General features: G+C 46.2%; 1 protein-coding gene across 18 annotated transcripts in view; it reads left to right on the top strand.

The window, feature by feature from the left end:
• Positions 1-19,799, top strand: part of ADGRL3 (adhesion G protein-coupled receptor L3) — a 1,059,382-nt gene that overhangs the window by 257,085 nt on the left and 782,498 nt on the right. The gene's annotated exons all lie outside the window — the stretch shown is intronic.

Here is a 19,799-nt window from a genome sequence, read left to right as displayed (position 1 = left end):
ACATCCAGTGGTGGGATTTAGTTTTTTTTTGCAAAAATGTGGGCATCACACCTAGTGGTCTTCATATCAAGAAGCAATGCAGTTTCTTGGATGATGGCCTCATTAAAGAGTGGAGATTGGTTGCTGAATTTTGTACCATCAAATGGATCAAAATCCTTGTACAACAGAAAGAAAGGAAATTAAAGTTGGCACAACAACAAGTACAGGAAAGCAATCGAAAAGTTAGAGTTCAGTTCCTCTTGTCTATACCCCAAATGGGAAAATGTACTAGAAAATTATGTAAAAAAGAATGAGGATAATTTATTCAATTAAAAAAACAAATAAACTTGAATGTGATATTACTGAATACAAAAATGGACAGGACTCAGTAAATACGACACATGGAATGCGTGGGACACCTGGTATCTCCACCAATTTGTCATCCAATAAGATCAAGAAGAATAGGAATAAAAAAATAAATAAACGTAGCCATTCACAAGGTTATGATCATAATTATTAAAATGGCCTAACGTCCCATGCAAAGTCTTTGCATATTGATAAAGAGGCAGCCTCCATCCCCATTATTACCAGACCTGACACAGAGACAGACAAGAGCTCACCATTGTCTAGCATGGAGCCCCTTTTGCCTCCGACTAGCCTCTCCTCACCCAGGAACCCCAATGGCCTCATTGGTGCCATTTAGTAATGGTATGAACATACAGTCTTCTATCTTTACAATATCTGTAAACAGGTACAGTCCCTTGTCAAGAGATCTTGATGATTACATCAAAGAAGGGAAACAAAAAAGAAAAGGATGGAAATAATCTAGAGTAGGGCACAATAACGATATACAACCTTTCCTCACACACCCTCACACCAGCTGAACTCCTTTTGTTAAAAAAAGGGGCTAAGTTTTTCTCCATCTTTTGGGACAAATAAATTCAGTCTTTTCAAAGGTCTGAACAAATTCATACGCCTCTTACTCTCACACAACAGTATCCCAATGATAATTGCATAAAAAAAAAAAAAATTGATCCATCACAAATCTCTTTACATCAGAAACAATCAGATAATTTCACCCCCCATCCAATGAGGACATTCTGAATGTTGTGGAAGAATTATGGAAAGTCAGTCTGCAGGCCCATTTCTTGATCCAAACATCATACACACAACATTTAAACATAAATCCACTTTTCTCTTCCGTTCATGGACGGACACAGCACCAACCTTGACGGTAGGGTATTAGTCTTCTATTAGGAGAGGACTAGGCAGAAAACATCAAATCCAAACTGTACAGTACCGCCCAGGGGGCAGTCCCTCTAGGTACAACCCCTCTCCCTGCATGCAGCAGCTCAGTTTTTTTATGCCTAGCATAGGAGAAGGACCTGACTCCCTGTAGGCCCATTGGTCTTGGAGATTTTTCTACTTTTTTGTTACCGATATCTACTATCAACTGCTGACTGGGTGACAGGCTGGACATCAGATCCTTGTAGTCCCCCCAGTTTCAGCCATTGAGCGTGTGCAGACTTTTAGCTATGCGCTGGGTCGGCCACGACAGGCCCCATTGCTCCAGGGGTGGCAGGTGAGCTACATGCTCTTGGGCACACATATGACCAGGCTATATGTCCATGTCACAGTGTGCCAGGGCCGACAGCCACACCGTAACCACGCAGGCGATGGGTCTGTCAGGAATGCTTCCAGCGAGTCCACGCAGGATAAGGGTAAGTAGCAGTTCCTCCCGCTCCGGCAGGATGGCACGGCTGGGCATTCCCGGCGCAAACACAGCACAATTGCCTCAGAGAGAGTAACACAGGCGGCGGTGTAGGAACACCTCAGTCGCAGGAGAGGGCAGACATCGTCAGCTGTGCGGTGCCTGGTCGGGGGTGGTGAGTCCTGTGTGGCAGCTAGGAGGGTGGACTTGTGTAACTTGCCTTAGTCCCTACGGATGTCAGGCGTGTGGGGTCAGCATGGTGTCAGAACTGGCGTTTCTTCCCAGACATGCCTGTATTGGCTACTGGTGCCCCTGCACCTACTGTACTATGGGTAGAAGTGGTGTGTGGGCAAGGGGGTTAAAAGGACGCCCCCTCCCAGCACCATTTTCTGTGGGAAGCTCTGATTCAGACTCGGGCCTGGCCGCGGCTCACAGCCCCTGTCTGACGTGTCAGAGGATGCAGACCAGGACCATGCAGACAGTGTGGATAATTCCATGTCTGGGTCAGCGCAGGATGAGGCACTTTTTGGAGCTCTTATCACCGCAGTGCAGGTGACTCTTACATTTAGAAGATACGGCGGGTGCATCTACAGAGGTGTCTGTCCCTTTTGGGTCCCTTTACCTGTCCTGCACTGCTAGGGTGTTTTCTTGCATGACTTATTATGATAAGTTTCTATACATGGAATGGGAGCAACTGCTAAGGGCCTTTTCAGTCCCAAAATATGTAGCGGTCCATTACTCCTTTGAGGAGAGTTTCCTGAAATATGGACATCTCCCCCGATTGTGGACCCCCGGTTTCCAGGTGAAACAAAGTAACCACGATTTTGGTGGAGGGGTCTCCTGCTCTCAAGGACCCTGCAGACAGAGGGGCCGAGGAGGTGGCCCGGTCCCTGTTCACGGTAGTGGGGTCAGCAGTGCGGCCTGTTTTGGGCGCGGCTCTGGTGTCATGGACATTTACAGAATAGGCAAGTTGTTGCCCCACGAGTCGGAAAAGCAACAGGCATCCCCGGTCTGAGGGGAACTGGCTGACCAGTTGATCCATGGTGAGTTTGCGACTCGGCCTTGGATATGGTCCTCTTGCTGTCCAGAGCATTGGTATCTGCGGTGGTACTGCGTCGCCTGATTGGCTAAAATGTTGGTCCGCGGACCAGACTTCTAAGAAGTCTCTGGTGAATTTTCCCTTTTGGTGCCTAGCTGGATGACATTATTAAAGATGTCGCTGGGGGTAAGAGCACACTACTCCCACAATCCAAAGAGGTAAGGAGCCACGCCGTAGGCCAGGGCCCTCTTTTTCCGCTCAGAAGTGTTTTTTTCGTCCGTCCAGAGCCACTGGTAAGCGCTCCCAGACAGATAAGATGTCTGCTGAAGGACAAAAAAAAAACGTCCCTGGTTTTGCAAGCTTGCGAACAAATTTGCGACAAGATAGAGTTCTCTTTTGTCCTCCAAACTGTTTTTCCCTCCAGCTCGTCGGAGCGCCCTGATTGATTATGCCTGTGCCATTGCCGGAAAGGTTTCAGGGATTCTACTCCAGTCTGTTTTAGTCCCTAAGAAGGACGGGGTCCATCCGATTCTGGGCCTTAAGACTCTCAATTGCTTTGTAAAACTACAAAGATCCAGGATGGAATCAGTTAGCTCTGAGGTCGCTGCACTCCATCCGGGGGATTTTCTGGTGTCTTTGAACTTCAAGGACGCTTACTCGCCTGTCTCCATATGTGTCAGACATCAGAAATTCTGCTGTCTGCAGTCGGGGGCGAGCCCTACTATTTTGTAGCACTCCCTTTTGGCCTGGCATTGGCGTCAAGGGTTTTTGCCTAGGTGCTGGCCCCGATTCTGACCTTGCTGAGGCAGCGTGGAATCACTATCGTGGGCTACCTGGACGACCTCCTTTTGAGAGCAGCTTCCATCTCAGTATTAGAGGAGGATCGCCAGTCAGACACTTCGGGAGTCCGGTTGGGTACTGACCCTCCAGAAGTCGGTGTTGGTACCGACCCGGCGCTCGGAATACCTGGGCTTGATTTGGACCCTTCAGAAGCAGGGTTTTTTTCTCCCCTCGGACAATTGGCAGACTCTTCTGGCTGCGGTGGAACTGTTGGCGTCCCGCAGGTGGTCGTTGTTGCGCTTTTGCATGCAAGTCTTGGGTCTCATGGTCGCCACCTTCGAGGCGGTACCTTGTGCCCAATTCCACGCTCGAGTCTGTAAAAGGAGATCCTGTCAAGGTGGAACAAATCTCCGTTGTTTTTCTGGATTGTCAAATCCGGCTGAGACGAGAAGTCAGAGAATCCCTGATCTGGTGGCTGAGACCTCCGGCTCTTCAGTCTGGGAAGTCGTTTCTTTCTTTTCATTGGATGGTGACCACGATGGACGCCTGCCTGGTTGGGGAGGTGTCTGGGGCGTTCAGTCGATGCCGGTTTGCTGGACGCAGGTCGAATCCCGTCTGCCGATCAATGTGCTGGTGCCTTTCCACGTGGTCACAGAGGCTGCAGGGATGTCCAGTTGGGATCCAGTCGGACGACGCAACGACTGTGGCATATGTCAACCATCAAGAAGCAACAAGAAGCTCGGCCGCGGCATCGGAGGTCACTCAGATCCTGCGGTGGGCTGAGAGGAGCATACCAGCTCTATCGGCCGTATACATTCCGGGCGGGGGGAAAACTGGCCAGCGGACTACCTTAGTCGTCAGATGCGGGACCGAGGAGAATGGTCGCTACACCCGGAGGTGTTCAACTCCTTTGCCTGGGAGGGGGAACCCCAGACGTGGATCTCCTGGCTTCTCGGCTCAATCGGAAGGTATTGAGGTTTGTGGCCAGGTACAAAGATCCCTGGGTGGATGCGACAGGCACGTTGGTGACTCCGTGGGGGCAGTATCAGCTACTTTATGCCTCCCCCCCACTAAAACTTCTCTCTCATTTGCTTCGTAGGATGGAGATCGTGGGGATTCCGATGTTTCCTAATTGTCCCAGATTGGCCTCGGCGTCCCTGGTACGCCGACCTGGTGCGACTGGTGGCGAATGTTCCTTGGCGATTGCCGATGCGAGAGGACCTTCTGTTGCAAGGTCCCATACTTCATCATGCTTACAGTCGCTAGCTTAACGGCATGACTATTGAAAGCCGGGTGCTAAGGGACCGAGGCCTGTCGGTTTCGGTCATTTTCACCATGCTGAGGGCACGGAAATTATCTTCTCGATAGATTTATCTTTGCATGTGCATATATGGTTTCCAGGATTTCAGCCTTGGCTGTTTTCTTTCTTTTTTTTTTTTTTTGCATTCTTTTTTTTTTTATTATTAGTTTTTCAACATTTCCATTTAACAATATATTACATTGTATCACATCATTGTACAATAAACATCCTTATCTGTATCCCATACCCCCCCCCCCCCCCGGGGGAAATAAAGAGAAAAAAATATAAAAATATAAAAAAATAAAAAAAATAAAAAGGGGAGAAAAATTATCCCCCCCCACCCTCACTTATTCCCTGTGGCTCTCTCCCCCCCCCCTCCAAACACCAAACAGAAAAAAAAAAAAAAAAAAAAATGATCCCTTAGATATGAGGCTTCTAAAAAGCCATTCTATAGCTTATTGCTCATTATTCCTTGTTACCCCCTCCCCTAAAAACACTTTTACCAAGTGTTTGAAATCTGAGGCCTCTATCAGACCATAAAGCCACTAATGACTTAAACCCCCCCCCCCCCCCCGCTTTTTTTTTTTTTTTTTATCTCACCCTTTCTCCCTTCCCTATTCCACACACCAACCCCGAAAGACAATAAGTAAATGTATATAATAACAAACACAAAAAAAAAAAAAGGACCCCTTATTATGTAGTATATCCCAATCCCCCCCTCTGTGCCCACCCTCTCTTAAACCTGTACAGGTGGGGGTTAGGAGCAGTGCCGCACGGGATTTCATATTGAGAGCTAAAATAAATAAATAAATACGAGGGAAAAAAAAGACAAACAAGTTATTCTCCACCCCCCCCCCCCTACAGGCTATCCACTTACGTTTTCCTACAGCTCCTTAAATTATTCAATCTCTAGCGAGCATTTTTCCCATTCTGACCATATTACTCTAAACTTTTCCTTTCTATCTTTAACCCTGGAAATCCATCTTTCTGCCTCCATAATTAAATTCACTTCTCTCTTCCATTCAAGAATAGTTGGCCTTTTATCCTGTTTCCATAATCTAGGTATTAATAATTTTGCCGCATTTAATAAATGAGGCGTAATACTCTCCTTATATGATCCCATGGACCTCGCTGACCCGTGGAATAGGAAGTTTAAAGGTGTCAGTTCTATTTCCTCGGGAGATAGCCTTCCAACCCAAGGGGCAATCTCTTGCCAAAATCCTCTGATCTTTGGGCATGACCACCACAGGTGGAGTAGGGTACCCTCTTGTCCACATCCCCTCCAACACCTATTGTCCGCAAGCCTATACATCTGTGCCAATCTTACTGGGGTTCTATACCACCTAGATAGAAATTTATAGGACATCTCCTGAATCTGTGAGCTTACAGATGTATAGTGTGTGGAGTCAATAAGTTTTTTAATTTGTTGCGTGGTAAACCTGTGATTTAGCTCTCCTTCCAAGTCTCTAATATAGTAAGGTGTTGTTTTTCTCCGTGTCCCTAGGATTAATCTATACATTTGAGACAGTAAGTGTTTGGCCCTCCCAATCTTTACACATCTGGTTTCAAATATAGTAAGCAAGTTAAGAGGCCTTATCCTGGTTTTCCATTTTTGAAAGAAGCACCCTAATTGATGATACCTCCACTCCACCATTGCGGCTGTTCCCCAACTCCGTCTCAATTCAGGTAAGGGGGTCAGGGTTCCACGTGGGGCAAATTTGCCGCATGTGGTGTCCCTCCCCCAGGCCTTCATTGGTCCTACTTCCTCGCCTGGGGGGAACCACGGGAATCCCTCCAGGGGAGCCAGGGGAGATATCCCAGGGGCATAATCTTCTGATTGATTTATTTTATCCCATATCCTTAGTGTATTATTAGTTAATGGTGACATCCATTTTGAGAGCCCTCTTTCTGTCTTCGGTATCCAAGGAGCTCCTGCTAGGTTCCTTCCTGCCATTGTTTGCTCTAATTTTACCCATGTTTTAGTTGAGTGATCGTGATTCCAATTTAGTATACGTACTAGTGCCATTGCCCTATAATATGATATTACATCTGGCAGCCCCACTCCGCCCTCTGACTTTTCTCTACACAAAATTTCATAGGCTAATCTGGGGCGTTTATCGTTCCATACAAAGGATACAAAAGCCTTCCGTATGCCCTTAAAAAAACTCTGTGGGAGGTGAATTGGCACTGTATGTAAGACATAAATTATTTTAGGTAGTATGTTCATTTTTATTGCGTTCACCCTTCCAAACCAAGTTAAAAACTGCCCCTTCCATTTCTGAAGATCCTCTCTTACCCCTTCCATTAAGGTACCATAATTCAGGTCGTATAAAAGTTAAGGGTCAGGCGTTATATGCGTCCCTAAGTACACTAGTGATTTTTTATTCCATATGAAGCGATATGCTTCTTGTAGAGTGTTCGCCATACTTAAAGATACATGGCTAGGAAATAATATAGACTTCTCAAAATTAATTTTAAAATTGGATAGGGCCCCAAACCTAGATACTTCTTCCATCAAGGCAGGTAATGAAGTCTGTGGTGTGGATAGGTAGAACAACAGGTCATCGGCATATGCCGAGACCTTATGTTCATCCGGCCCAATACACGTTCCCTGTATTCCGTTATTTCTTCTTATTTTGCAGAGAAAAAGGGTTCCAATATCGTTGCAAATAATAAGGGAGATACCATTGTATATTTGGAAATAGTCTGACAAAGTGCCATTCACCTTTACTCTTGCTCTCGGGGACGCGTACAACGCCAGCACCCAGGGCCGGCCTTTGCGGTGTGCGGGTTGTGCGCTCGCACAGGGCGCCATAGCAACATGGGCGCCTGGCGACCTGCACAGATTGCGATGGTCACAGATTCGGCGGCGCCCCCCCCCCCTTTCTCTGCGCGACTGAATATGACTTAGCGCTGTTAGCGGGCGCCGGGTGGCATGCTTGGTGACACAAGGGAGGCAGCGGTAGACACACAGCAGGCAGGGAGGGTGCAAGTCACACCCGAGCGAGCCGTCAGCACACCCGGGATCCGGCAGCAATAAATAATCCCCCTTCCCTTTGCAGCGCCGCGGGTCTGATGAGTCTCGGCTGCCTGTGACTGAGAGAGACAGTCACAGGCAGCCGAGACTCATCAGACCCGTGGCGCTGCAAAGGGAAGGGGGATTATTGCTGCCGGGTCCCGTGTGTGCTGGCGGCTCGCTCGGGTGTGACTTGCACCCTCCCTGCCTGCTGTGTGTCTGCCGCTGCCTCCCGGCACAGTGCACTGAGTGCAGCCGCCTCCCCCTTTTCCTGTGCTGTGTGTGTGCAGCACGTGGCTAAGATAATCTGTATTGTGTGTGTGTGGGGGGAGGGGGGGTAAATTCTGCATTGTGGGGGGGTCTGTATTGTGTTGGGGGGGGTTGCATTGTGGGGGGTCTGTATTGTGTGTGGGGGGTTCTGCATTGTGGGGGAGTCTGTATTGTGTGTGTGTGTGTGTGGGGGGGGTTCTGCATTGTGGGGGGGGGGGTCTGTATTGTGTGTGTGGGGGGGTTCTGCATTGTGTGGGGGGGGTCTGTATTGTGTGGGGGGTCTGTATTGTGTGGGGGGGTTCTGCATTGTGGGGGGTCTGTATTGTGTGTTGGGGGGTCCTGCATTGTGGGGGGGGGTCTGTATTGTGTGTGTGTGTGTGTGGGGGGGGGGGGTTCTGCATTGTGGGGGGTTCTGCATTGTGGGGGGGTCTGTATTGTGGGGGGGGTTCTGTACTGTAGGGGGGAGGGGGTTCTGTATTGTAGGGGGGAGGGGGTTCTGCATTGTGGGGGGATCTGTATTGTGTGTGGGGGGGTTCTGCATTGTGGGGGGGTCTGTATTGTGTGTGTGTGGGGGGGTTCTGCATTGTGGGGGAGTCTGTGTTGTGGGGGGGGGGTCTGTATTGTAGGGGGGAGGGGGTTCTGTATTGTGGGGGGGTTCTGTACTGTAGGGGGAGGGGGTTCTGCATTGTGGGGGATCTGTATTGTGTGGGGGGGGGTTCTGCATTGTGGGGGGTCTGTATTGTGTGTAAAGGGGGGGTTCTGCATTGTGGGGGGTTCTGTATTGTAGGGGGGAGGGGGTTCTGTATTGTGGGGGGGTTCTCTACTGTAGGGGGGAGGGGGTTCTGTATTGTAGGGGGGAGGGGGTTCTGCATTGTGGGGGGATCTGTAATGTGTGTGGGGGGTCTGTATTGTAAGTGGGGTCTGCACTGTAGGGGGAGACTGTAGGGAGGTCTGCGTGACATGCAGGGGGTCCAGAACGGTTAGGGGGGTGTCTGTGTAACATATAGGTGTCTAGAGCTGTGGGGGGCTGTGTAATGTAAAGTGATGCAGGGTGTTGTATAATGTAAAGGGGTCCAGAGGTGCAGTTGTGGAGAGGGGTACACAGTAGTGACAGAGATATTGAAGGATGCAGGGGGCACAGTGGGATTTTAAATTTTACCGTGGGGGGGGGGGGGGCAGATATAGGATCCGTCCCGGGTGCCAAATGCTCTAGGTACGCCCCTGCTGGCAGGCCAGGCCACAGGCGGATTCTGCAGGAATGACCGCGTGGGCGGCTGTCCCTGCCTTGTTAGGAGTCGGAGATCACTGTCACTGGCAGTCTGTGGGTTACTCATTAAGATTGCCGCCGCTTGGGAACAGTGCGGCGGCCATCTTTAAAACTGGACAAAGTACTGGCAGGCCACAGGCGGATTCTGCCGGAAAGACGGCGTGGGCGGCTGTCCTTGCCTTGCTATGAGGAGCAGGAATGAGGAGCTCATATGCCATGCGCACTGAGAAGACAAAGGAGCGCAAGAATCCACAGAAGCAGGCAGCGGATGTAAAAACTTTTTTCTGTAAGTAAATTATTTTTTTATAAATGCAGTGTACTGCTTATTGTCTGTTTTTGTATTTTCTTATTTAAATAGGGTATTTCTTAACCACTTCCCTACCGGCCCATAGTAAAATGACGTCCACAAAGAACTTCTGCCGTTCTGAGTGGACGTCATGTGACGTCCTGGGCTTTCCGGGTGGTTATCTGAATGATGCCTGCAGCTAGAGGCATCATTCAGATATCCTTCTAAACTGCCGGCGATTCTGCACAACGTAAGAACGATCATAGCGGCGGTTCCGCCGCTAGATCGTTCTTACAGGCGGCGGGAGGGGACATCCCCCCCCTCCCGCCGCCATCCGGTGCTTCTCCGGGCTCTCCCGTGCCATCGGGGGCCCGGAGAACGAATCGTCCGGCGCTCGCAGGAAGCATAGAGATGACTGGTGACCAGATGGTCACCAGTCATCTCTATGACCGTCGGAGGACCCGGGCGCGATGTGATGACGTCACGCCCGGGTCCCCGTAAGTAAACAAAGCCGCGATTGCGGCTGCTAAGCAACCACAAGCATGAGATCGGTGAATTTTTTTTCACCGATCTCATGGTTTCCAGCCTGGGGGAGAGATGCAGGGTCTTATTGACCCCGCATCTCTCCATAAAGAGTACCTGTCACACACATTCCTATTACAAGGGATGTTTACATTCCTTGTAATAGGAATAAAAGTGATAAAAAAAAAAAAAAATTAAAAAAAAAAGTGTAAAAAAAGAAATAAATATATATAAAAAAAAAAGAAATAAAAATTAATTTTTTTAACGCCCCTGTCCCCGGTAGCTTGCGCGCAGAAGCGAACGCACACGCAAGTCCCGCCGACATATGTAAACGCCGTTTAAACCACATATGTGAGGTATCGCCGCGTGCGTTAGAGTGCCAGCAACAATTCTAGCACTAGATCTCCTCTGTAAATCTAAACTGGTAACCTGTAAAAAATTTCAAATCGTTGCCTATGGAGATTTTTAAGTACCGAAGTTTGGCGCCATTCCATGAGTGTGCGCAATTTTAAAGCGTGACATGTTAGGTATCTATTTACTCGGTGTAACATCATATTTCATATTTTACAAAAAAATTGGGCTAACTTTACTGTTTTTAAAATTTTTTAATTCATGAAACAATTTTTTTCCCAAAAAAAGGCGTTTGAAAAATTATTGCGCAAATACCGTGCAAGATAAAAGGTTTCAATGACCGTCGTTTTATTCCCTAGGGTGTCTGCTAAAAAAACATATATAATGTTTGGGGGTTCTGCGTAATTTTCTAGCAAAAAAATTATGATTTGTACATGTAGGAGAGAAGTGCCAGAATAGGCCTGGTATGGAAGTGTGTATAACTGCCCGGTATGGAAGAGGTTAAAGGAACAGTAAATACAAAAGTAAAAAAATACTTTATTGTAATTATGTTTGATATTTGATAGTAAATTTACAGGTAGTGGTATTATACCATGTGATTTATTTTATATGTGGCGTTATTATAGCGTGTGATTTATAGTATAGGCGGTGTTATTATAGCGTGTGATATATAGTATAGGCGGTGTTATTATAGCGTGTGATATACAGTATAGATGGCGTTATTATGTGAATAAAAGTTGTATTTTTATCATGGCTTGTAATCTGTTTTTTTTGGGAATGGAAGGCTTTAAATGGAGCCGGTATTGGAGAAAGGTGTGGACACTGAAAGGGCGTGGTTACGGAGGGGCGTGGTTATGGAGGGGCGTGGTTACTGAGGGCGTGGTCACTAGGGGGCGCTGTAAATCTTTCTCGCACAGGGCGCCTAAAGGCCTAAGGCCGGCCCTGCCAGCACCCAACCCATCACACGCTCTCCCACTTTCATCCACCTCAGAACCTCAGTCATAAACATCCAGCTAACCCTGTCGAAAGCTTTTTCGGCATCCATAGATAATATTATTCTGGGGGCTTTGTCCGGACCGTATTGCATCCAATGGAGGACATTTAATGCTCTTATGGTATTGTCTCTAGCTTCACGGCCCTTCATAATGCCTGTTTAATCAGGGTGAACTAGCTTCACTAAATGATCCTGTAGTCTAAGTGCCACAATTTTTGATAATAACTTCGTATCAGAATTTAACAGAGAAATTGGTCTATAATTAGCACAATGTTGGGGATCTTTTCCTGGTTTTGGGAGGACTGTAATGTGTGCCAATAGTGCTTCTGGAGGAAGTGGATTCCGAATGTTAAATGAATTGAAGTAATCACATATTGGGGCACCCAGGTTTTCAGAATTTTTTTTTCTGCTTCAGATGGCAGTGAAAGGTAACTCTGAGTCCGCAATGTATTCCCTAATCTCCCCCACTCGGAATTCATTAGTGGTACTTGCCGATTCCTGTTGAATATTATATAAATTCTCGTAGAATTTATGGAATTCTGCCGCAATTGCCTGTGTTTCTACAATTTTTTTATTTTGTATAGTTAAATTATGAACATGTCTGGAATCTTGTTGTTTTTTTAAGTTGTCTAGCTAAAAGGCGACCACATTTATTTCCCTGTTCATAGAAACGGTGTGTGTAGTATCTATATTTATTTCTGTTTTTCTGATCTAGACACTGTGCCAGTTTATTTCGTGCCTCTTCCAACCTCTTAGCGTCTGCTGGGTCCATGGAGGATTTATGTTTTATCTCTATCTTATTTATTTCTTCCAGCAGATCTGTTATTTCTTTTTGTTTTTCTTTTTTTTTCCTTGCCCCCCATGCTATCAATTCCCCCCTGATCACTGACTTATGGGCCTCCCAAATAGCCTGTTCAGAAGTTTCCCCAGACACGTTCCTTTCAAAATATGTTTTGATTTTAATGGTTAAATCTTCCACAACGCGGCTGTCGTCTAACAGTGTCTCATTTAACCGCCAAGTTCGTTCCAAGTGGCCCAATGATACTGGATGTAAGGTCATAATGACAGGTGCATGATCTGAAATTGTTATTGATTCTATCGTACAAGATCTGATCCTTTCTAGGTAGAACTGGTCCACAAAGAAAAGATCAAGACGAGAGTACATATTGTGTATTTTTGAATAATAGCTATAGTCTTTTATCCCCTCATGCGTTGCTCGCCATCCATCTACCAAGTGGGCAGTCCGTAAAAGCTGTTTTATGTGTTTTAGAGCCTTGAATGATATGGGTGTTTTGCCTGTTGATGTGTCTATACTTGGATTTAATACTAAATTAATGTCACCCCCTAAAATCAGAAATCCTTCTCTATACTTCTCTAGTAATTTTCAAGGTTTTTATCAGGAAGTTAGCTGTGCCTGTGTTTGGGGCATACACTGAGGCAAATGTATAGCAGTAGCCGTTCAATTTCGCTTTTAAGAAAAGGTACATACCCTCGGGGTCTATTTGTGAAGATATCACGATAACTGGGCATGTCTTTTTAAATGCTATGGACACTCCCCTTGCCCTTTGAATTGGAGACGGCGCATGGAACCACGGGTTAAATATGTGTAGGGGCATATTTGGTGTAGCCCCTTTCAGAAAATGAGTTTCCTGCAGAAAGGTCACATCTATAGCATAATGACTTAACTCCTGCCACAAACGCCCTCTCTTCTGTAGTGAGTTTAGGCCTCTAACGTTATATATGTTATTACCTTTAATGGGCCTGCCATCCCTTATTTATATGAAGAAAAAAAAAAAAAAAGGGAAAAACGCTTCAGCTATTCGCTGCTGTATAACTTTTTTTCTGTTTCCCTGCCTGTCCAATAGAGGGGAGAGGAGGTGGAGAACATAGACAAACAACCACAGAAAACACACAAAAAAAAAAAAATACAATAAAACCAAACAAAAAAGAAAGAGGAAAAAAAAAAAGGAAGAAAACCAAATTTCCCCAGAAGGAACAAAGACAAAAAAATACCCTCAACCCCCTCCCTCCCTCCCTTCCCTAAACCCAATACTCTCCTTTGGGTTACCCCCTAATCGGAAGAGTTGTCCGCAGAAGGGTACACCCCCCCCCCGCCGACCTCTCCACCTTCCTGCATTTCGTAACCCATATATCGGGCCTGGCCTACTGGGTAAAACACCCCTTTACCCCCCCATTCCTCCCTATCCCTCCCCCGGGCCATTTCTTTTTATTCCCCCTCTTTTTATCCCATACCCACTTCGTGGTGGGGCCCTTATGTCTTCTTCCCCTTGGTTTACATTCGATGTGGGTATTGGGTTGGTAATCTCCCCCCCTCAATACTTCAAATGGTACTTTTCCCCCCCCTCTCCAGTCTATCATTATACCTTCATTTATATAATATTTTTCCCGATTAGGGGATCCTGAAGAACATTTCCTTATACCATTCTAGACAATTGTATCGATACATTAATAATTAATTACAACCTCCAATAATAAAAAAAAAAAAAAAAAAGTGGGTGTCATCAGTGCCTTAAGTGACCCTGTGCCCCTTTCTTGCATATTCTTTCATTCACTTCTACCAAAAATGTATTATATATACCAAAAAAAAAAAATAAGAGAAAAAAAAAAAAGGGGGAAAAAGCAGGTTTAAAAATATCCTTCCCTTTTTCCCTCCCTTACCAAAAAAGGAAGAGAGAGAAAAAAAAAGTGAGTGTCATCAGTGCCTTGAGTGACAATGTGCCCTTTTCTTACATGTTATTCCATTCACTTCTACCAAAAATGTATTATATATAGAAAAAATAAAAAGGTTTCAAAACATCTCCCTCCCTACCCTTTTTTTCTCCCTTACCAAAAAAAATAAATAAAAAGGGGGGGGGGGGGGGGGAGGTGTCAGTGCATTGAGTGACCATGTGCACTTTTCTTTGCATGTTATTTCATTCACTTCTACCAAAAATGTATTATATATACCAAAAAAAATAAAAAATAAAAAAAGGAGGTTTAAAAATAACCTTCTTTCCCCTTTCTTTAAAAAAAAAAAAAAAAATTGAGAGATCACAGCCCTTTTACCAGCCCACCCTACCAACCCTCCCCAAGAGTATTCCAACAACGACCAAGGCCCCCCTTCCCACTATCCATGAGTCTCTCCTTTTCCTTTCCTTCCCGCTATACTCTTATTTCTGTGTGTTTTTTTTCCTGGGGGGCACTCGTTTCCATGGTTCTGGACGTTTTATATAATTTCCAATGTTATTCCTTCTCCAGTCCACAAAATCTGTTGGGGGTAATTCTAATATTTCTGTGAATGACTGCAGGTCATCCTTTGTGCGAAGAGTTGCTGTCTTGCCGTTTCGCGAAGCCGTAAGACTGAATGGAAAACCCCATCGGTATTTTACTTCTACCGCACGTAAGGCTTCCAAGACTGGCCTGACACTCCTTCTTTGCATTAAAGTTCGATATGATAAGTCAGGATACAGTGAAATATGTGTTCCGTCATGGACAATTTCCTTTTTGGTGCGAGCAGCTTTCATTATGGATTCTTTCACCGTAAATTTATGTAATTTACATATTATGTCTCTTGGTCTTTCTGCATTGGGGATAACATATGATGGGATACAATGTATTCTATCCACCTCTATGGTTTCCAGTGCCTCCTCTCCCATTATTCTGCGAAATATCTCCTGCACTGTTGGGAGTAATTCCGGGCCCAAAAAAGTTTCTGGTAGTCCTTTTATACGAATGTTTTGCCTGCGATCCCTATTTTCTTGATCGTCTAATTGGTCCCTGAGGGAACTTAAGAGCTCTTCTTGATGTTTCACTGTCTCCTGTATATCTGCGACTGCCTGTGTCATTGCATCCTGTTCAACCTCAACTGATTCTACCCTGTGTCCTAGCTCACATATCTCCTCTCTTAAGCCCTCCACTTGGCTGTTTTCTTTTGACGATCCTTGTCAGCTCATTCGCTGGTGACTGCATTTGTGCAAGGAGTTCGACATTTGTTCCCGCCGGTTCGACCCCCGCTGCCTCTGTGGTCTTGAACTTGGTCCTCTCGGTACTTCAGAAACGATTGTTTGAAGACATTAGAGAGATTCCCTTATTGACACTCTCTCAGAAGGTAGCTTTTCTGGTGGCTATTACGTCAGTCAGGCGGGTTTCTGAGTTGGCAGCCTTGCCTTGCAAGGCTCCCTATTTAATCCTCCACAAGGATATGCAGGTGCTACGCCCACAGCCTTAATTTCTTCTCAAGGTTGTTTTGGCTTTTCATTTATATGAGGACATTGTTCTTCCATCCTTGTGTCCTCAGCCGTCACAACCCCAAAGAGGTTGCGTCGCATTCCTTGGACGTGGTCCATGCTCCCTGGGTATATCTGTCTGCTACGGTTGCATTTCGGAGGTCGGACCCACTGTTTGATTTTGGTGGTTGGCCCAAAGGAGGGCCTGGCGGTCTCGTCGGCCACCATTTTTCAGGGGATCAGACAGATCGTGATTCAGGCATATGCCCTTTAAAGGGGCGCCTCCATTTCCTGTCTTTGCGCTTTAGATCAGGGCAATTGGTGCTTCCTGGGCTTCTCGACATCATGCGTTGGTCTCACAGGTGTGTAAGGCGGCGACTTGGTCATCCGTTCACACTTTCACTTTACAAGGTTGATGTGAGTGCGTGTTCGGATGCTTGCTTCGGCCGCAAGATTTTGCAGACGGCTGCTGTTCCCACCCCTCGTTTTTTAAACTGCGTGGGGACGTCCCTACTGTCAAGATTGCTGCTGTGTCCGTCCATGAACGGAAGAGAAAATAGGATTTTTGTACTCACCGTAATATCATTTTCTCTGAGTTCATGGACGGACACAGCACCCGCCCCTCCTTTTCTGATTACACCTCTAAGTGAAAATGTCCAAATTGGGCCCAATTAGCCATTTTCCCTCCCCGGTGTCATGTGACTAGTTAGTGTTACAAGGTCTCAGGTGTGAATGGGGGAGCAGGTATGTTAAATTTGGTGTTATCGCTTTCATGCTCTCATACTGGTGACTGGAAGTTCAACATGGCACCTCATGGCAAAGAACCCTCTGAGGATCTGATTTTTTTTTTTGCTCTACATAAAGATGGCCCAGGCTATAAGAAGATTGCCAAAACCCTGAAACTGTGCTGCAGCACAGTGACTAAGACCATACAGCGGTCTAACCGGTTCCACTCAGAACAGGCCTTGGCATGGTCGACCAAATAAATTGAGTGCACGTGCTCAGTGTCATATCCAGAGGTTGTCTTTGGGAAATAGACAAATGAGTGCTGCCAGCATTGCTGCAGAGGTTGAAGGGAAGGGGGTCAGCCTGTCAGTGCTCAGACCATATGCTGCACACTGCATCAAATTGGTCCGCATGGCTGTCATCCCAGAAGGAAGCCTCTTCTAAAGATGATGCACAAGAAAGCCTGCTAACAGTTTGTTGAAGACAAGCAGACTAAGGACATGGATTACTGGAACCATTTCCTGTGGTCTGATGAGATCAAGATAAACCGACTTGGTTCAGATGGTACAAAACAGATTATAGCGCACACATGCAAAAATGACATTTATCCTGCAAGGCTAGTTAAAAACACCTGAACATATTCAAAAATACGGGGGTTTGGTCACACTATATAGTCATATAGTGCTAAGCCCACTTACTGCGACAAAGTACCCCGAATTAGTGGGTCCTACCCTAGTAATAGAATGAAAGAACCTGGGTCTCAACCATGGGAGATAAACTCCTCTATGTGGGAGAACTGAAGGGATTCTTCCTATACACTGGTGGCCACTAATGTGAGGTAATGAAGAGGGGGAGGGGTGCTCCAGCCAAGAGACCTGGTCAGGGTCTATACAAAATACAAAAAGATACTTGGTGGGCACACCCAAAAAATGCTATACATCTAAGCTGGTGCACCAGCTTAGATGTATAGCATTTTTTGGGTGTGCCCACCAAGTATCTTTTTGTATTGGTTCAGATGGTGTCAAGCCTGTGTTGCGGCAACAGGTGAGCAGTACAAAGACAAGCGTGTCTTGACTACAGTCAAGCATGGTGGTGGGAGTTTCATGGTCTGGGGCTACAGTACATGAGTTTTGCCGTCACTGGGGAGCTATAGTTCATTGAGGGAACCATGAATGCCAACATGTACTGTACTGTGACATATTGAAGCAGAGCATGATCCCCTCCCTTCGTAAACTGGGCCACAGGGCAGTATTCCAACATGATAACGACCCCAAACACACCTCTAAGACGACCACTGCCTTGCTAAAGAAGCTGAGGGTAAAGGAGATGGACTGGCCAAGCATGTCTCCAGACCTAAACCCTATTGAGCATCTGTGGGGCATCCTCAAATGGAAGGTGGAAGAGCGCAAGGTCTCTAACATCCACCAGCTCTGTGATGTCGTCATGCAGGAGTGGAAGAGGACTCCAATGGCAACCTGTGAAGCTCTGGAGGGTCTGAAAAATAACAGTGGCCACACAAAATATTGACACTTTGGGCCCAATTTGGACATTTTCACTGTGTATTCACGTTTGTTTCCAGCGCTTTAGACATTAATGGCTGTATAAAAACAAATAGCTGGATTCAGACAGCCCGCCGCATCTTTGCGGCGGCGTAGCGTATCGTATTTACACTACGCCGCCGTAAGTTAGCTAGGCAAGTACTGTATTCACAAAGTACTTGCCTGCTAAGTTACGGCGGCGTAGCGTAAATGTGGCCGGCGTAAGCGCGCCTAATTCAAATTAGGCTGAGGGGGCGCATTTTATGTTAATGGGGGGTGACCTGACGTGATTGACGTTTTTTACGAACGGCGCATGCGCCGTCCGTGTACATATCCCAGTGTGCATTGTGGCAAAGTACGCCGCAAGGACGTATTGGTTTCGACGTGGACGTAAATTACCTCCAGCCCTATTCACGGACGACTTACGCAAACAACGTAAAATTTTCAAATTTCGACGCGGGAACGACGGCCATACTTAACATTACTAGTCCAGCTATTTGATGGAATAACTTTACACCTGAAAATGCCTTACGTAAGCGGCGTATCTTTACTGCGACGGGCGCACGTACGTTCGTGAATAGGTGTATCTATGCATTTACATATTCTACGCCGAACTCAACGGAAGCGCCACCTAGCGGCCAGCCTAAATATTGCACCCTAAGATTCGACGGCGCAGGTTTAAGTGTATCTCAGTTTGAGAATACACTTAAACTTAGGACGGCGCAGATTCCGAGTTAGGTCGGCGTATCTACTGATACGCCGGCCTAACTCTTTGTAAATCTAGCTAAAAGAGTGTATAAATGCGGCCTACAGTACACAACTCAGCGCCAAAGTGTTTCACTGTTTTCAAGTCACCTTAATAATTTTGCAGGTAAATGTGGTCCCTTAATCTTTAAAACGGATCAGGGCATTTCTAAATCAACAGCTGTTTAAAATTTATAATAGTACAGAATTATATGATAACACAAAAACACATAAAAAAAACAGTCCAATCATTGTAACAGTCCAATGTTATAACAGTGCTAATGTTGATTTATAAACTGTGTCCAACTTCACAGTGAGTCTGTGATGACAATGAGGTCAATCTAAAATAGCAGTGGGTGATCCTAGTTGTCAGCGTGTGCACCCTACACCCGACACCCAATCTTCACCACATGAGGCACACTTTCCCCCGAACACCAGAGTGTTTGAAAATCTTAAACCTTAAGAAAATATTATCCTTTGTTTAGATCCCCATCATCATCTCAAGAAGTAAATTTGTGGTATACTCCAATCAGTGTTAGGGAAAAAGGAAACCTACTGGCACCTATTGGCACCAGACTGAAAGAAAATCTATTAAGTCCATCCAAACCCTTAGAAGAGCCAAGGCACAAGATCTGCCTTGTCTTCATCAGAGCTCCTGAAGGTGGAGATTGGCTGCAGATGATACCCAGGTTGTGGCCCTCTGACTCAACCGAGCAGGCATCTACCAGGAACTAAAAGTGAATATGCAGAGAAGAGGCATAGCAGTGCTAATACTCTGGGATCACAAGTCTGTAGGGTACACAGTCCAAACCGATAGAAGTGCACAGGAACCACACAGAAGCGCAGAGGAGAAAAAACATTCTAGGAGTGAGTGCACAGGTGCTGGTAATGAGAGGCTGGGTAGAACACACAGGAAATCACACTGGTGCAGAAGTGCAGGTAGTCAGGGCCGGATTAACAATGGGGCTGATGGAGCTGCAGCTCCAGGCCCCTTTCTCAAGATAGGCCCATTTGCCCAAAAAAAAAAAAAAATTTATTTTTTTTTAAGAA

Source organism: Rana temporaria, chromosome 1 (genome assembly GCF_905171775.1).
Source record: "Rana temporaria chromosome 1, aRanTem1.1, whole genome shotgun sequence".
NCBI lineage: Eukaryota > Metazoa > Chordata > Amphibia > Anura > Ranidae > Rana > Rana temporaria.
This window is presented reverse-complemented; position numbering and strand designations above follow the sequence as displayed.